Here is an 18,171-nt window from a genome sequence, read left to right as displayed (position 1 = left end):
CACTTCAAAGTGGGGTGCAGAATGTTTTCATAATAGAATTATTTTGCCAATTGACTTAGAAGTCCCCTTAAGCCATAGTCCCCAAACCCCCGCCCTTGCTCCACTGACCTTCAAAGCATTCAGTTTATCCAGGAAACTTCTTTGCTTTTGGTCCAGTCCAGTTGAGCTGACCTTCCGTGCATTGAGTATTGTCCTTCCCTTCACCTAAAGTAGTTCTTATCTACTAACTAATCAGTAAATAACCCTCTCCCTCCCTCCCTCCCTCCCCCCTCAACCACAAAAGTATGTGTTCTTCTCAGTTTATACTATTTCTCAAGATCTTATAATAGTGGTCTTATACAATATTTGTCCTTTTGCATCTGACTAATTTCACTCAGCATAATGCGTTCCAGGTTCCTCCATGTTATCAAATGTTTCACAGATTCGTCACTGTTCTTTATCGATGCGTAGTATTCCATTGTGTGAATATACCATAATTTATTTAACCATTCATCCGTTGATGGACGCCTTGGTTGCTTCCAGCTTTTTGCTATCGTAAACAGAGCTGCAATAAACATGGGTGTGCATATATCTGTTCGTGTAAAGGCTCTTATTTCTCTAGGGTATATTCCAAGGAGTGGGATTTCTGGGTTGTATGGTAGTTCTATTTCTAACTTTTTAAGAAAATGCCAGATAGATCTCCAAAGCGGTTGTACCATTTTACATTCCCACCAGCAGGGTATAAGAGTTCCAATCTCTCCGCAGCCTCTCTAATATTTATTATTTTGTGTTTTTTGGATTAATGCCAGCCTTGTTGGAGTGAGATGGAATCTCATCGTAGTTTTAATTTGCATTTCTCTATTTTTTTTTTTTAATGGCTAATGATCGAGAGCATTTTCTCATGTATCTGTTAGGTGCCTGAATATCTTCTTTAGTGAAGTGTGTGTTCATATCCTTTGCCCACTTTTTCATTGGGTTGTTTGTCTTTTTGTGGTTCAGTTTTAAGAGAATCATATAGATTTTAGAGATCAGGCGTTGGTCAGAGATGTCATAACTGAAAATTTTTTCCCAATCTGTAGGTGGTCTTTTTACTGTTTGGGTGAAGTCTTTAGATGAGCATAGGTGTTTGATTTTTAGGAGCTCCCACCTATCGGGTTTCTCTTCATCATTTTTGGTAATGTTTTGTATTCTGTTTATGCCTTGTATTAGGGCGCCTAACATTGTCCCTATTTTTAATTCCATGATCTTTATCGTTTTAGTCTTTATGTTTAGGTCTTTGATCTACTTGGAGTTAGTTTTTGTGCATGGTGTGAGGTATGGGTCCTGTTTCATTTTTTTGCAAATGGACATCCAGTTATGCCAACACCATTTGTTAAAAAGACTGTCTTTTCCACAATTAACTGACACTGGGCCTTTGTCAAATATCAGCTGCTCATATGTGGATGGATTTATATCTGGGTTCTCAATTCTGTTCCATTGGTCTATGTGCCTGCTGTTGTACAAATACCAGGATGTTTTGACTACTGTGGCTGTATAATAGCTTCTGAAATCAGGTAAAGTGAGGCCTCCCACTTTCTTCTTCTTTTTCAGTAATGCTTTGCTTATCTGGGGCTTCTTTCCCTTCCATATGAAGTTGGTGATTTGTTTCTCCATCACATTAAAAAATGTCATTGGAATTTGGATCAGAAGTGCATTGTATGTATAGATGGCTTTTGGTAGAATAGACATTTTTACTATGTTAAGTCTTCCTATCCATGAGCAAGGTATGTTTTTCCACTTATGTAGGTCCTTTTTAGTTTCTTGCACTAGTACTTTGTAGTTTTCTTTGTATAGGTCCTTTACATCTTTGGTAAGATTTATTCCTAAGTATTTTATCTTCTTGGGGGCTACTGTGAATGGTATTGATTTGGTGATTTCCTCTTCGGTGTTCTTTTTGTTGATGTAGAGGAATCCAAGTGATTTTTGTATGTTTCTCTTATAACCTGAGACTGTGCCAAACTCTTCTATTAGTTTCAGTAGTTTTCTGGAGGGTTCCTTAGGGTTTTCTGTGTATAAGATCATGTGATCTGCAAATAGAGATAATTTTACTTCCTCCTTGCCAATCCGGATGCCCTTTAGGACCTCTAGCACAATGCTGAATAAGAGCAGTGATAAAGGGCATCCTTGTCTGGTTCCCGTTCTCAAGGGAAATGCTTTCAGATTCTCTCCATTTAGGGTGATGCTGGCTGTTGGCTTTGCGTAGATGCCCTTTATTATGTTGAGGAATTTTCCTTCAATTCCTATTTTGCTGAGAGTTTTTATCATGAATGGGTGTTGGACTTTGTCAAATGCCTTTTCTGCATCAATTGATAAGATCATGTGCTTTCTTTTGTTTTATTTATATGGTGGATTACATTAACGGTTTTTCTAATATTAAACCAGCCTTGCATACCTGGTATAAATCCCACTTGGTCGTGGTGGATTATTTTTTTGATATGTTGTTGAATTCTATTGGCTAGAATTTTGTTGAGGATTTTTCCATCTATGTTCATGAGGGATATAGGTCTGTAATTTTCTTTTTTTGTGGTGTCTTTACCTGGTTTCGGTATCAGGGATATGCTGGCTTCATAGAATGAGTTAGGTGGTATTCCATCATTTTCTATGCTTTGAAATACCTTTAGTAGTAGTGGTGTTAACTCTTCTCTAAAAGTTTGGTAGAACTCTGCAGTGAAGCTGTCCGGGCCAGGGCTTTTTTTTGTTGGGAGTTTTTTGATTACCTTTTCAATCTCTTTTTTTGTTATGGGTCTATTTAGTTGTTCTACTTCTGATTGTGTAAGTTTAGGTAGGTAGTGTTCTTCTAGGAATTCATCCATTTCTTCTAGGTTTGCAAATTTGTTAGAGTACAATTTTTTGTAATAATCTGATATGATTCTTTTAATTTCAGTTGGGTCTGTTGTGATGTGACCCATCTCGTTTCTTATTTGGGTTATTTGTTTCCTTTCCTGTATTTCTTTAGTCAGTCTGGCCAATGGTTTATCAATTTTGTTAATTTTTTCGAAGAACCAGCTTTTGGCTTTGTTAATTCTTTCAATTGTTTTTCTGTTCTCTAATTCATTTAGTTCAGCTCTAATTTTTATTATTTGTTTTCTTCTGGTGCCTGATGGATTCTTTTGTTGCTTGCTTTCTATTTGTTCAAGTTGTAGGGACAGTTCTCTGCTTTTGGCTCTTTCTTCTTTTTGTATGTGTGCATTTATCAATATAAATTGACCTCTGAGCACTGCTTTTGCTGTGTCCCAGAGGTTTTGATAGGAAGTGTTTTCATTCTCGTTGCATTCTATGAATTTCTTTATTCCCTCCTTAATGTCTTCTATAACCCAGTCTTTTTTCAGGAGGGTATTGTTCAGTTTCCAAGTATTTGATTTCTTTTCCCTGATTTTTCTGTTATTGATTTCCACTTGTATGGCCTTGTGGTCTGAGAAGATGCTTTGTAATATTTCGATATTTTGGATTCTGCAAAGGTTTGTTTTATGACCTAACATGTGGTCTATTCTAGACAATGTTCCATGTGCGCTAGAAAAAAAAGTATACTTTGCAGCCGTTGGGTGCAGTGTTCCGTATAAGTCTATGAAGTCAAGCTGGTTGATTGTAGCAATTAGGTCTTACATGTGGAGGTCCTGACCTTCTCCGAAAGTGGTGTGTTGAAGTCTCCTACTATAATTGTGGAGGTGTCTATCTCACTTTTCAGTTCTGTTAAAGTTTGATTTATGTATCTTGCAGCCCTGTCATTGGGTGCATAAATATTTAATATGGTTATATCTTCCTGGTCTATTGTCCCATTAATCATTATGTAGTGTCCTTCTTTATCCTTTGCGGTGGATTTAAAGTCTATTTTGTCAGAAATTAATATTGCTACTCCTGCTCTTTTTTGCTTGTTGTTTGCTTGATGTATTTTTTTCCATCCTTTGAGTTTTAGTTTGTTTGTGTCTCTAAGTCTAAGGTGTGTCTCTTGTAGGCAGCATATAGACGGATCATGTTTCTTTATCCAGTCTGAGGCTCTCTGTCTCTTTGTTGGTGCATGTAGTCCATTTACATTCAGCGTAATTATAGATAAGTATGGGTTTAGTGCTGTCATTTTGATGCCTTTTTGTGTGTGTTGTTGACAATTTCATTTTTCCACTTACTTTTTTGTGCTGAGATGTTTTTCTTTGTAAATTGTGTGTTCCTCATTTTCATAGTAGTTGAATTTATGTTTGCTGAGTTGTTATGTTTTTCTTGGTTTTTATTTTGAGTTATGGAATTGTTAGACCTCTTTGTGGTTACCTTAATATTTACCCCTATTTTTCTAAGTAAAAACCTAACTTGTATCATCCTATATTGCCTTGTTTCTCTCTCCATATGGCAGTTCTGTGCCTCCTGTATTTAGTCCCTCTTTTTGATTATTGTGATCTTTTACATATTGACTTCAATGACTTCCTGTTTTGAGCATTTTTTTCTTTTTAAAATTAATCTTAATTTGTTTTTGTGATTTCTTTATTTGAGTTGATATCAGAATGTTCTGTTCTGTGACCTTGTGTATCTGATATTATTGATTTTCTGGCCAAACAATTTCCTTTAGTATTTCTTGTAGCTTTGGTTTGGTTTTTGCAAATTCTCTAAGCTTGTGTTTATCTGTAAATGTTTTAATTTCACCTCCACATTTGAGAGAGAGTTTTGCTGGATATATGATCCTTGGCTGGCAGTTTTTCTCTTTCAGTGCTCTATATATGTCATCCCATTGCCTTCTTGACTGCATGGTTTCTGCTGAGTAGTCTGAACTTATTCTTATTGATTCTCCTTTGTAGGAGACCTTTCTTTTATCCCTGGCTGCTTTTAAAATTTTCTTTTTATCTTTGGTTTTGGCAAGTTTAATGATCATATGTCTTGGTGATTTTCTTTTTGGATCAATCTTATATGGGGTTCGATGAGCATCCTGGATAGATATCCTTTCATCTTTCCTGATGTCAGGGAAGTTTTCTGCCAACAGATCTTCAACTATTCTCTCTGTATTTTCTGTTATCCCTCCCTGTTCTGGGACTCCAATCACACGCAAGTTATTTTTCTTGATAGAGTCCCACATGATTCTTAGGGTTTCTTCATTTTTTTTAATTCTTTTATCTGATTTTTTTTTCAGCTATATTGGTGTCAATTCCCTTGTCCTCCAGGTCCCTCACTCTGCATTCCAATTGCTGGAGTCTGCTCCTCTGACTTCCTATCGAGTTGTCTAATTCTGTAATTTTACTGTTAATCTTTTGGATTTCTGAATGCTGTCTCTCTATGGATTCTTGCAGCTTATTAATTTTTCCACTATGTTCTTGAATGATCTTTTTGATTTCTTAACTGCTTTATCAGTGTGTTCCTTGGCTTTTTCTGTAGATTGCCTTATTTCATTTATGAGGTGAAGTGTCTGTTCATATCCTTTGTCCATTTTTTAATTGGGTCATTTGTCTTTCTGTCGTTGAGGTTTTGCAGTATCTGGTAGATTTTAGATTAGACCCTTATCAGATACGTCATAGCCAAATATTTTTTCCCAGTCTGTAGGTTGTCTTTTTATTCTTTTGATGAAGTCTTTTGCTGAGCATAAGTGTTTGATTTTTAGGAGCTCCCATTTATCTAGTTTCTCTTCTGGTGTTTGTGTATTGTTAGTTATGGTTTGTATTCTGTTTATGCCATGTATTAGCGCTCCTAGCATTGTCCCTATTTTTTCCTCCCTGATCTTTATCGTTTTAGATTTAATATTTATGTCTTTGATCCATTTTCAGTTAGTTTTTGTACATGATGTGAGGTATGGGTCTTGTTTCATTTTTTTTTTGTAGACGGATATCCAGTTATGCCCACACCATTTTCCCCATTTAACAGACTTTGGGCTTTTGTCAAATATCAGCTGCTCATAAGAGGATGAATTTATGTCTGGATTCTCAATTCTCTTCCATTGGTCTGTATATCTGTTCTTGTACCACTACCAGGCTGTTTTGACTACCGTGTCTCTATAATAGGTTCTAAAATAAGGTAGTATGAGGCCTCCTGCTTTGTTCTTCTTCAGTAATGCTTCACTTATCTGGGACCTCTTCCCTTTCCATATGAAGTTGGTGATTTTTTTCTCCGTCTCAAAAAATGTCATTGGAATTTGGATTGGGATTGCATTGTATCTGTTGATCACTTTGGACAGAATTGACATTTTCACAATGTTGAGTCTCCCTATCCATGAGCGTGGTATGTTTTTCCACTTAGGTAGGTCTCTTTTGGTTTCTTGCAATAATGTTTTATAATTTTCTTTGTATAGGTCTTTTACGTCTCTAGTTAGATTTATTCCTAAGTATTTTATCTACCCCCACGTGTCTGTCAGTTTGTCGTACTGTGGGGGCTTGTGTGTTGCTGTGATGCTGGAAGCTATGCCACTGGTATTCAGACACGAGCACGATCACTCATGGAGGAAAGATTTCATCTGAGCTTCCAGACTAAGACAGACTAGGAAGAAGGACCCAGCAGTCTACTTCTGAAAAGCATTAGCCCACGAAAACCTTATGAATAGCAGCAGAACATTGTCTGATATAGTGCTGGAAGATGAGCCCCCCAGGTTGGAAGGCACTCAAAAGATGACTGGGGAAGAGCTGCCTGCTCCAAGTAGAGTCGACCTTAATGATGTGGATGGAGTAAAGCTTTCAGGACCTTCATTTGCTGATGTGGCATGACTCAAAATGAGAAGAAACAGCTGCAAACATCCATTAATAATCGGAACCTGGAATGTACAAAGTATGAATCTAGGAAAATTGGAAATCGTCAAAAATGAAATGGAATGCATAAACATTGATATCCTAGGCATTAGTGAGCTGAAATGGACTGGTATTGGCCATTTTGAATTGGACAATCATATAGTCTACTATGCTGGGAAGGACAACTCAAAGAGGAATGGTGTTGCGTTCATCGTCAAAAATAACATTTCAAGATCTATCCTGAAGTACAATGCTGTCAGTGATAGAATAATATCCATACGCCTACAAGGAAGACCAGTTAATATGACTATTTTTCAAATTTATGCACCAACCACTAGGGCCAAAAATGAATAGAAGATTTTTATCAGCTGCTGCAATCTGAAATTGATCAAACATGCAATCAAGATGCATTGCTAATTACTGGTGATTGGAATGTGAAAGTTGGAAACAAAGAAGAAGGATCAGTAGTTGGAAAATATGGCCTTGGTGATAGAAACAATGCTGGAGATCAAATGATAGAATTTTGCAAGACCAACGACTTCTCCATTGCAAATACCTTCCTTCACCAACATAAACGGCGACTATACAAATGGACCTCGCCAGATGCAACATACAAAAATTAAATTGACTACATCTGTGGAAAGAGACAGTGGAAAAGCTCAATATCATCATTCAGAACAAGGCTAGGGGCTGACTGTGGAACAGACCATCAATTGCTCATATGCAAGTTCAAGCTGAAACTGAAGAAAATCAGAGCAAGTCCACAAAAGCCAAAATATGACCTTGAGTATATCCCACCTGAATTTAGAGACCATCTGCAGAATACATTTGACCCACTGAACACCAGTGACTGAAGACCAGATGAGTTGTGGAATGATCTCAAAGACATCATCCATGAAGAAAGCAAGAGGTCATTGAAAAGACAGGAAAGAAAGAAAAGACCAAGACAGATGTCAGAGGAGACTCTGAAAGTTGCTCTCAAACGTCGAGCAGCTAAAGCAAAAGGAAGAATTGATGAAGTAAAAGAACTGAACAGATTTCAAAGGGCAGCTCGAGAAGACAAAGTATTATAATGACATGTGCAAAGAGCTGGAGATGGAAAACCAAAAGGGAAAAACACCCTCAGTGTTTCTCAAGCTGAAAGAACTGAAGAAAAAATTCAGGCCTTGAGTTGCAATAGTGAAGGATTCTACGGGGAACATATTAAACAATGCAAGAAGCATCAAAAGAAGATGGAAGGAATACACAGAGTCATTGTACCAAAAAGAATTAGTTGATGTTCAACCATTTCAAGAGGTGGCATATGATCAGGAACCCATGGTACCGAAGGAAGAAGTCCAAGCTGCTCTGAAGGCATTGGCGAAAAACAAGCCTCCAGGAATTGATGGAATATCAATTGAGAAGTTTCAACAAACAGATGCGACACTGGAGGTACTCACTGGTCTATGCCAAGAAATATGGAAGACAGCTTCCTGGCCAACTGACTGGAAGAGATCCATATTTATGCCTATTCCCAAGAAAAGTGATCCAACCGAATGTGGAAATTATAAAACAATATCATTAATATCACATGCAAGCAAAATTTTGCTGAAGATCATTCAGAAACGGCTGCAGCAGTATATCGACAGGGAACTGCCAGAAATTCAGGCTGGTTTCAGAAGAGGACGTGGAACCAGGGATATCATTGCTGATGTCAGAGGGATCCTGGCTGAAAGCAGAGAATACCAGAAGGATGTTTACCTGTGTTTTATTGACTATGCAAAGGCATTCAACTGTGTGGATCATAATAAATTATGATTAACATTGCAAAGAATGGGAATTCCAGAACACTTAATTGTGCTCATGAGGAACCTTTACATAGATCAAGAGGCAGTTGTTTGGACAGAACAAGGGGATACTGAGTGGTTTAAAGTCAAGAAAGGTGTGCGTCAGGGTTGTATTCTTTCACCAAACCTATTCAATCTGTATCCTGAGCAAATAATACGAGAAGCTGGACTATATGAAGAAGAACGGGGCATCAGGATTGGAGGAAGACTCGTTAACAACCTGCGTTATGCAGATGACACAACCTTGCTTGCTGAAAGTGAAGAGGACTTGAAGCACTTACTAATGAAGATCATAGACCACAGCCTTCAGTATGGATTGCACCTCAACATAAAAAAAACAAAAATCCTCACAACTAGACCAATGAGCAACATCATGATAAACGAAGAAAAGACTGAAGTTGTCAAGGATTTCATTTTACTTGGATCCACAATCAACAGCCATGGAAGCAGCAGTCAAGAAATCAAAAGACGCATTGCATTGGGTAAATCTGCTGCAAAGGACCTCTTTAAAGTGTTGAAGAGCAAAGATGTCACCTTGAAGACTAAGGTGCGCCTGACTCAAGTCATGGTATTTTCAATTGCATCATATGCATGTCAAAGCTGGACAATGAATAAGGAAGACCAAGGAAGAACTGATGCCTTTGAATAGTGTTGGTGAAGAATATTGAATATACCATGGACTGCCAAAAGAACAAACAGATCTGTCTTGGAAGAAGTACAATCAGAATGCTTCTTAGAAGCAAGAATGGCGAGACTGTGTCTTACATACTTTGGACATGTTGTCAGGAGGGATCAGTCCCTGGAGGACAACATTCTTGGCAGAGAACAGGGTCAGCAGAAAAGAGGAAGACCCTCAACGAGGTGGATTGACACACTGGCTGCAACATTGAGCTCAAGCATAACGACGACTGTAAGGATGGCTCAGGACCGGGCAGTGTTTCGTTCTCCTGTGCATACAGTCACTATGAGTCGGAACCGACTCGACAGCACCTAACAATACCAACAACATTTTATCTTCTTGGGCCTGTTGTAAATGGTACCGATTTGGTGATTGCTTTTTCGAAGTCAGAGGAATCCAACTGACTTGTATGCTTATCTTGTATCCTGATTCTCTGCTGAACTCTTCTATTAGTTCCAGTGGTTTTCTTGTGGAGTCTTTGGGGTTTTCCATGTGTAAGATCATATCATCTGCAAATAGGGATACTTTTACTTCTTCCTTAACAACTTAGATGCCCTTTATTTCTTTTTCTTTCCTTATTCCTCTGGCTAGGACCTCTAACACAATGCTGAATAAGAGTGGTAATAAAGGGCATCCTTGTCTGGTTCCCATCCTCGAGGGGAATGCTTTCAGACTTTCTCAGTTTAGGATAATGTTGTCTGTTGGCTTTGTGTAAATGCCCTTTATCATGTTGAGGAATTTCCCTTCTATTCCTATTTTGCTGTGAGTTTTTATCATGAATGGGTATTGGACTTTGTCACATGCCTTTTCTGCATCCACTGATAAGATCATGTGGTTCTGGTCTTTTGTTTTATTTATGTGATGGATTACATGGATTGTTTTTCTAGTGTTGAACCATTCCTGCATACCTGGTATGAATCCTACTTGGTCATGGTGAATTATTTTTTCGTATGTTGCTGAATTCTATCAGCTAGAATTTTGTTCAAGATTTTTGTGTCTATGTTCATGAGGGATATTGGTCTTTAATTTTCTTTTTCTGTGTCTTTACCTGACTTTGCTATCAGTGTTATGCTGGCTTCATAGAATAAGTTTGGGAGTATTCTATCCTTTTCCATGCTCTGAAATACCTTTAGGAGTACTGCTATTAACTCCTCTCTGAAAGTTTGGTAGAATTCTCCAGTGAAGCCATCAGGGCCAGGGCTTTTTTTTGTTAGGAGTTTTTTTGTTTTTACCTCTTCACTCTCATCTTTTGTCATAGGTATATTTAATTTTTCTACCTCAATTTGTATTGGTTTAGGTAGGTAGTGTTTTTCTAGAAATTTGTCCCTTTCCTCTAAGTTTTCAAATTTGTTGGAGTACTGTTTTTCATAATACTCTGTTATGATTCTTTTAATTTCAGTTGGGTCTGTTGTGATATCACCTATCTCATTTCTTACTTGGGTTATTTGCTTCCTCTCTTGTTTTCCTTTTTTCAGCTTGGCCAATGGTTAATCAATTTTCTTGATGTTTTCAAAGAACCAGCTTTTAGTCTTGTTGATTCTTTCAGTTGTTTTTCTATTCTCTATTTCATTTATCTCTGCTCTAATTTTTATTATTTGCTTTCTTCTTGTGCTCAAGCATTTGTTTTGCTGCTCTCTTTTTCTTTTTTGAGTTGTAGGGTTAATGTTTTGATTTGGGCCCTTTCTCATTTTTGGATGTGTGCATTTATTGCTATAAATTGACCTCTGAGTACTGCTTTTGCTGTGTCCCAAAGGTTCTGGTAGGATGTGTTTTCATTCTCATTTGATTCTGTGAATTTCTTTATTCTATCCTTGATTTCTTCTATAACCCAGTAGTTTTTGAGCAGGACGTTGTTCAGTTTCCATGTATTTTTTTTCCTTGCTTTTTCTCTTATTGATTTCTACTTTCATGGCTTTATGGTTAGAAGAGATGCATTGTAATATTTGATGTTTTGGATTCTGTTAAGGCTTGCTTTGTGCCCTAATATGTGGTCTATTCTGGAGAATGTTCCATGTGCATTGCAAAAGAACGTATATTTGGCTGCTGTTGGGTGTAGTGTTCTGTATATGTCTATGACATGAATTTGGTTGATTGTGGCATTAAGATCTTCCGTGTCTTTATTGAGCTTCTTTCTAGATGTTCTGTCCTTCACTGAAAGTGGTGTGTTGAAGTCTTCTATTATTATTGTGGAACTGTATTTCTCTTTTCAATGCTGTAAAAGTTTGTTTTATGTATTTAGGAACCCTGTCATTGGATGCATAAATATGTATTACAGTTATGTCCTCCTGGGGTTTTGACCCTTTAGTCGTTATATACTGTCCTTCCTCATCCTTTGTGGTGGATTTTGCTTTAAAGTCTATTTTGTCAGAGATTAATATTGCCACTCCTGCTCTTTTTTGATTGTTGTTTCCTTGATATATTCTTTTCCATCCTTTGAGTTTCAGTTTGTTTATGACGTTGAGTCTAAGGTGTGTCTCTTTTAGGCAGCATATAGACAGATTTTTTTTTTTAATCCATTCTGCCATTATCTGTCTCTTTGCTGGTGCACTTAGTCCATTTACATTCAGGGTAATTATTGATAGTTATGAGTTTAGTGCTGTCATTTTGATTTTTGTGTGTATGTGTGGTGTTGACAGATTGTTCCACTTAATTTTCTGTGCTGAGTCGTTTTTCTTTAGATATTTTCATCTTTTTCATTGTTGTTGATTTTGTTTTTGCTGAGTCTTTACGTTTTTCTTTTTTATTTTGATGTATAGATTTCTTAGTGTATTTTATGGTTACCATAAAATTTACCTCTATTTGTCTAAATTTAAGCCGATCTTTTATCTCTTGATACTGCCTTAACTTTCTTCCCATATGAAAGTTCTGTGACTACATTATTTAGTCCCTCTTTTTTGTTTTAATGTTGTTGTCTTTTACATATTGATGTCTCTGTTTCCCTATTTTCAGTGTTTTAGCTTTCACTTATTTTTGTAACTTCCCTATCTGGGTTGATATCTGGTTGTTCTGTCCTGTCTTGGGTTGTTATCTGATATTATTGATTCTCTAGCTGGAGGACTCCCTTTTAGTATTTCTTGTTATTCTGGTTTGGTTTTTAAAAATTCCCTTAACTTTTGTTTATCTGGAAATGCTGTAATTTTGCCTTCATATTTGAGAGACAGTTTTGCTGGGTATATAATTCTTGACTGGCAAATTTTTCTTTCAAGGCTTTGTATATGTCATCCCATTGCCTTCTTGCCTGCATGGTTCTACTGAGTAGTCAGAGTTTAGCCTTATTGACTCTCCTCTGTAGGTGACTTTTTGTTTATCCCTAGCCGCTCTTAAAATTCTCTCTTTATCTTTGGTTTTGGCAAGTTTGATTATAATATGCATTGGTGACTTTCTTTTGGGATCTGCCCCATGTGGTGTTCAATGAGCTTCTTGAATAGATATCTTCTTGTCTTTCATTATATCAGGGAAGTTTTCTGCCAGCAAATTTTCAACAATTCTGTCTGTATTTTCTCTTATCCCCACCTGTTCTGGTATGCCAATCACTCATAGGTTATTCCTCTTGATAGAGTACCACATAATTCTTAGGGTTTCTTCATTTTTTTTTAATTATTTTATCTGATTTCTCCTCAGATAAATTGGAGACAGGTAGTTTATCTACCATCTCACTAATTCTTCCATTGCCTAAATTCTGCTCCTATGACTTTCTATTCAGTTGTCTAATTCTGAAATTTTGTTAATCTTTTGGATTTCTATTTGCTCTCTTTAAGGATTCTAGGAGTCTGTTAAATTTGTCCTTCTGCTCCTAAATTCCTCTATTGCTTTGTCTGTGTGTTCTTCGCTTGTATGAATTTTGCCTGATCTCCTTCCTGATCTCTTGAAGTGCTCTGTATATTAATTTTTTTAATTCTACCTCTGGTAATTCCAAGATTTTCTCTTCCTCTGGGAGATTTCTTAGTTCTTTGTTTTGGTCACTTGCTGGAGCCATCATGGTCTGCCTCTTTATGTGACTTGATATTGACTGTTGTCTCTGACCCATCAGTAGGTTATTATATTTATTTATTGTATGTTTGCTTACTGTATCCTAGTTTCTTGTTTTGGTTTGTTTTGATATGTCCAAATAGGCTGGGCATGTGAGCTACTTTGATTGTTGGTGTTTTTGAAGCTCTCTCGTCCTGTCACTAGTTGGTTAGAGCTGCTACTAGGTGTGTGAGCCCAGGAGTCTGTTTACTTTTCTTGCATGGATTCAGCTCAGGTGTCCAGGTCATTGGTCACCAAGTGTGTGGTGCAGGCTCTCACCTACAGTCCTAGATGGACAGAGCTATGTAGGAGTGATTAGAGCAGGCACAGGTACTGGCTGCAGTAGGGAATTACATGCTGAGCAAAGTAGGGGGCTGACAGTTGCCCCTGAGTGCCTAGGTGGAAGGCATGTCCCTGTCCCCCAGAGTGCATAGGTGGGTGGGCTTTGCAGTGGGACTTTGGGCACCCAATGCTTTTGGCTATAAGGACTGGGAGGCACCACTTATTGTAGGACCCCCATCATGGGTGGCTAGGTAGTATGGGTGAAGCCGCCAGTCCTCAGGTTCCTGAGGTGGGTGGGTGAGGACCCTGCTTAATGGGCATGGAGGTATCAAATGTCACAAATCTGTCACTCCCCCTTGGCTGTTGTTGTCGAAAATAGGCTTCAAGTATATACCCTGTTGTACTATGCTACTGAGGGTCTAAACTGTTGAATGGGCCCACACAGGTCTAGGAAGGGGCAAAAGGCATTCGAAGTCCATGGACTTCTTATGCCTGTGCCTGCCCTGAGTTCCTGGCTTGGTGGGTGTAGTGATTTTTTAAAGCTATGAGACTGGTTTGGGCACAGTTAGTCCTGAGCTCCCAGTTTAGGGGAGCTGGTGGTTTCTTTTTTTGTTGCTGTTTTTTCATTTGTTTATTTGTTCCATCCCCAAAGCTGGGAGACTGGCTTAGGCACGATAAGTCCCACTTCCGGCCTAGGGGATGCAGCAATCGCTGAACACTGCCAGATGGCACCAGAGCAGAGTGGGGAGGGGGTGGGTGAGGGGAAGAGGAGCACTTCTCCTTTACAGAAGCCCCAGAGGGGAAAGGGTTATTTTGATCCTGTGCAGTAGGTTAGATGCTTGCACTTAACTTTCACAGATCCAGCTCCATTTCCCCCTGGCTCCAGAGGCTTGTGCAGACTCTCCACTGCTTGGTTTCTCCCAACATGATAAAAGGCATCCCAAGCGCTACTCCTTGTCTCAGCCCACATGCGCCAAACCGTCCAGCCTGCAGGGTGCCAGCTAGGCCAGGTCTGGTACTCCTTTCCTGCTTTTGAACAGTAGCTCCCTGCCCCTGCTACTCAGTCCTACTCCTCAACTTTGTCTTTGATGTTCAGGGCTCCTAGATTGTTATATAATTGAGTCACTTGTTTTTTCAGGTCTTTGTTGTAAGGGGGCCACAGAAAGCATATGACTATTCCATCATCTTGGCCCTGGCTCCTCTTTAGTCTAGTTTTTAGTTCTTAATTTAATCTTCATTTTATTTAAGTTTTATATGATCATAATGTGAGAGTTACTCTGAAGCCAGACTGCCTGGGTTCAAATCCAGTCTGGACACTTACTAGCTGTGTGACCTTGAACAAGTTACCTAACCTCTCTCCAGGTCTCATTTCACTCGTATGTAAAATGCAGATAATAATTGTATATGCCTCAGTTAGTCATTGTTTAAAGATTGAATGAGCTAAAATAAGTAAAGCACTTAAAACAGCTTTATTATAAAAAAGCAAGACCACCCATTCTTCATTTTCTGCTTCCTAAAGGCAATTTCTTTCAGTCCTTTTAGCGAATTTTTTTTAATATTTTCTCTGTATCTCTAAGTAGCATGCTTATATTGCTACCTCTTGACTGTCTTTCAAATTTAAGCATTATCTAAGGAAGATGATATATCTCTTTTTTACTCCTCCATCCTCTTATATGCACACACAATTCCTAATCTCCCACATCCTAATACATTTATATTGTAACTTCAGAAAGATCAATATTTATTGTTCACATCATAATAGTTATGTAAATTCTATGATTTTCCTTGCCTGGATAACTTTTTGCTTTCCTTATAGTTAATAATCCTCTCTTATTGTATGTTTTCTTGTTTTTCTATGTGGTTATAACTAATTAATCCTGGAGATATTCTCCAATTATATAAATCTCCTGTCAATACCATCAGACACATTAGGTATTTTCTCAAATGTATCTTCTTAAAGAAACTTCTCATTGGGCTCTCTGAACTGCTCCAGTCTAGACTGGTTGCCTCTGTGCCTGGTGCACAGCTGTCACCCTGGGATCGCCTTTTACCACTATACTGAGAACTCTTCTTGCTACTCTCCAATATTGGATTTCTTCTTTTTGTATCCCATGTCTTCTTCTTTCTTGGATTAGTCCCTCATTTTGGTGGGACTTTTCCTGAGAGAGTGCCTAGGAGCTAATTTTTTGAGACATTGGATATCTAAAGATGTATTTCTTCTACTTAACATTTATTCAAAAGTTTGGGTAACAGTAGAATTCTCGGTTGAAATAATTTTTCCTTCTGATTTTGAAGGCACTGCTTCATTGTCCTCTAACTTTGAATGCTGAGAAGTCTGAAGCCATTCTGATTTCGGAGGTTTCATATGAAAACTGTTTTTTTGTTGTTGTTGTTTTTGTTTTTCCCTCCCTGGAAGGTTTTAGGTTTTCTTTTTCCCTCAGTGTTCTAAAATTTCACTGTGATATGCCTCAGTGTGGGTCTGTTTTTGTCGGTTGTGCTGGGCACTTGGTGGGCCCTTTCAATATGGAAACTTATACCCTCAATTACGGAATGTTTTCTTAAATTGTTTCTTTAATTATTTCTTCCCTTCTTGTCCTCTGCTGTCTCCGATAAAACTCCTGTTATTCAGATGTTGGACCTCCTAGACTAACTAGCCCTTTAATTTCTTTCTTCTTCTCACTCTATTTCCTGTTCTCCATCCCATGTCTTTTTGCTCTACTTTCTTGGAGATTTCCTCAACTTTATTTTCTAAGCCATTTATTGGGATTTTGAGTATTGTATAACATGGGTTTTCTTTCCAATATTTATTTTTGTTCTCTGAATATTCCCTTTTATAGACCTCTATCCTTTTTTCAGAGACATAATATCATCTCTTGTCTCTCAGGATAGTAATGAAAGGCTTTGTTTCATTTTGTATTTTCTTTTATCTTCATAGCCTTCCTTTTCTCTGAACTGCAGAAACAATAAGCATTTGCTTTTGGCTCCTGCTTTTCCTGTTAGATGTTTTTCTCAACTGCCTAGTGATCCTTGGATGTTTGCTCAATTTTATATACCTGTTGGGAAGCTCTAAACACATAGATAGGGCTCTTTATTTATAGGCTTCACTGTAGAGTTATCTGAGTCATTGAGAAGCCCCCGATGTCAAATTTTGGGTCTTTTCTCTTAGGCTGGTCAGATTCTCTAGAGAAGTTTCTTCTAGTCTCCTGCCTGTGTTGTAAGTTCCAGTGTTCTAAAACTCAGTGGGGAAGCATTCAGTATGGAAAACTATCATTTAATACACCTGTTTCAGGTACAGCACAAACCCACCCCTATACCTGGTGTCTCCCACCACTTCAGAAACGTGTGTTTCTATGTTTTCCAAAGAATAAGGTGCTAGCTTTCTTCTAGAATAGGGAAGGGGCATTTGTCCAGCTATGCAGGGTAGGGGAGAAGATCTGGAAGTCTAACAGCTTTTTAAACAGACGTTCAACAAATTTTCCTGGTTTTAGCTCCACAGTCACCACCACCACCACCCCACTTCCATCAGTATATGGTGCCGATGGAGTGAATCAGATTACTTCTCAGCTTTCTCCACTGTTGGCTTAGTATTCATCTTTCTCAGATCTGTTAAGTCCATTTATCCATCTGCTTTCCACCTTCTGAAATTTACTTGCTTTTTTCTCCTTTCCTATCTCTTTGTTATGGATTTATGTTGTCTCTCTTTTTTCTTCTTTTTTCCTTTTTTAATCTATTTACTCTGGTTTACTGAGGTTTCAGGAGAGAGCGGTATGTAATATATATGTTCAGTACGCTACCTTAATCAGAAGCCCAGCAGCATCATTTGGAAGCAGGATATGACCAGTCAAACTCATGTTCAAGTCAAAAAAAAAAGAAAATGCTTTTGCTTTGTTCTGCCATGAATAACCACTGTCAACACAAACTTGAAGCTGGCATGAATGCTTGGGTCAACTGCTCCTATAGGAGCACAGGCAAAGCCACACAAGGCCCCTGCCATGGGTCATCCGCCCAGGTTTCTATGCCTTACAGCAGTGATATGGCCCATTATCTCATCACCAGTGACATGTCTGTCAAAAGTTTGGTGATGACCATAACAACCTCAGCTTCCTTTCATTACACAGAAAATGAGAGTTGAAAGAGGTCTCAGTAAACATCTAGCTCAACTCCATGAAGCACTATTTGCATGGACTTATTTTTATAGGAGTTACTACCTTTATTAGTAGAACCTCAAGTTGTAAATAGAAGAGCAGAGCAGAAGCAGTGGATGATTTGCTCACCACTGTACCAAAAAGTCAGCAGTTTGCATCCACCAGCTGCTTCTTGGAAACGCTCTGGGGCAGCTCTGCTTTATCCTATAGGGTCACTATGACTCAGAATCGACTCAGCAGCAATGGGTATACCCACAGAGCCTTGCACATAGTATAGTCCCACTAAGTATTTGTTCATTTAATGAATGAATGAATGCCTTAGTTTTCCATATACTAGCTTTTTGATCTTGATCAATCCACATCTGACTTCTCAGTCTCCATTTCTTCTTCAGAATAATGAGGATGACAATCATACCTATCCCTACAACTATTTTTAAGCCAACATATACACTAGAAAAAAACAGCTTCAGAATACTAGCAGTGGTTGTACTAGAGTGGTGATATGATATGGGTGGGTTGTGTTT

The 18,171-nt window shown here is 38.2% G+C and overlaps 1 protein-coding gene across 7 annotated transcripts in view; it reads left to right on the top strand.

Annotated features, from left to right (window-relative positions):
* The window catches only part of ANKFN1 (ankyrin repeat and fibronectin type III domain containing 1), a 463,794-nt gene that overhangs the window by 369,499 nt on the left and 76,124 nt on the right, over positions 1–18,171 (top strand). The gene's annotated exons all lie outside the window — the stretch shown is intronic.

Source organism: Elephas maximus, chromosome 19, assembly GCF_024166365.1.
Source record: "Elephas maximus indicus isolate mEleMax1 chromosome 19, mEleMax1 primary haplotype, whole genome shotgun sequence".
Classification (NCBI taxonomy): Eukaryota; Metazoa; Chordata; class Mammalia; order Proboscidea; family Elephantidae; genus Elephas; species Elephas maximus.
The sequence above is the reverse complement of the archived record's forward strand: the minus strand, read 5'-3'. Positions and strand labels throughout refer to the sequence as shown.